Raw genomic sequence first — 588 nt, forward strand, 5'->3', positions numbered from 1 at the left:
ATATATATATATGTATATATATATATATATGTATATATATATATGTATATATATATATATATATATATATATATGTATATATATATATGTATATATATATGTATATATATATATATATATATATATATATATATATATATATATATATATATACCTGCACGCTTTCTGTTATAATAGTTTGTCATAATAATAATAATAATAATAACAATAATAACAATAATAACAATAATAATAATAATAATAATAATAATAATAATAATAATTCACTATAGATATAAAGACATCCAGATTTTTGCTATAATAAATAATAACAACAACAACAATAATAATAATGATAATAATAATAATAATAATAATAATAATAATAATTTCACTATATATCTGAAGACATCCAGATATTTGCTCTAATAATGATAATAATAATAATAATAATAATAATAATAATAATAATAATTAACACCTAATTCACTATATATCTGAAGACATCTAGATTTTTGCACTAATAATAATAATAATAATAATAAATAATAATAATAATAATAATAATAATAATAATAATAATAAACACCTAATTCACTATATATCTGA

This window comes from Palaemon carinicauda, chromosome 28 (assembly GCF_036898095.1).
Source record: "Palaemon carinicauda isolate YSFRI2023 chromosome 28, ASM3689809v2, whole genome shotgun sequence".
NCBI lineage: Eukaryota > Metazoa > Arthropoda > Malacostraca > Decapoda > Palaemonidae > Palaemon > Palaemon carinicauda.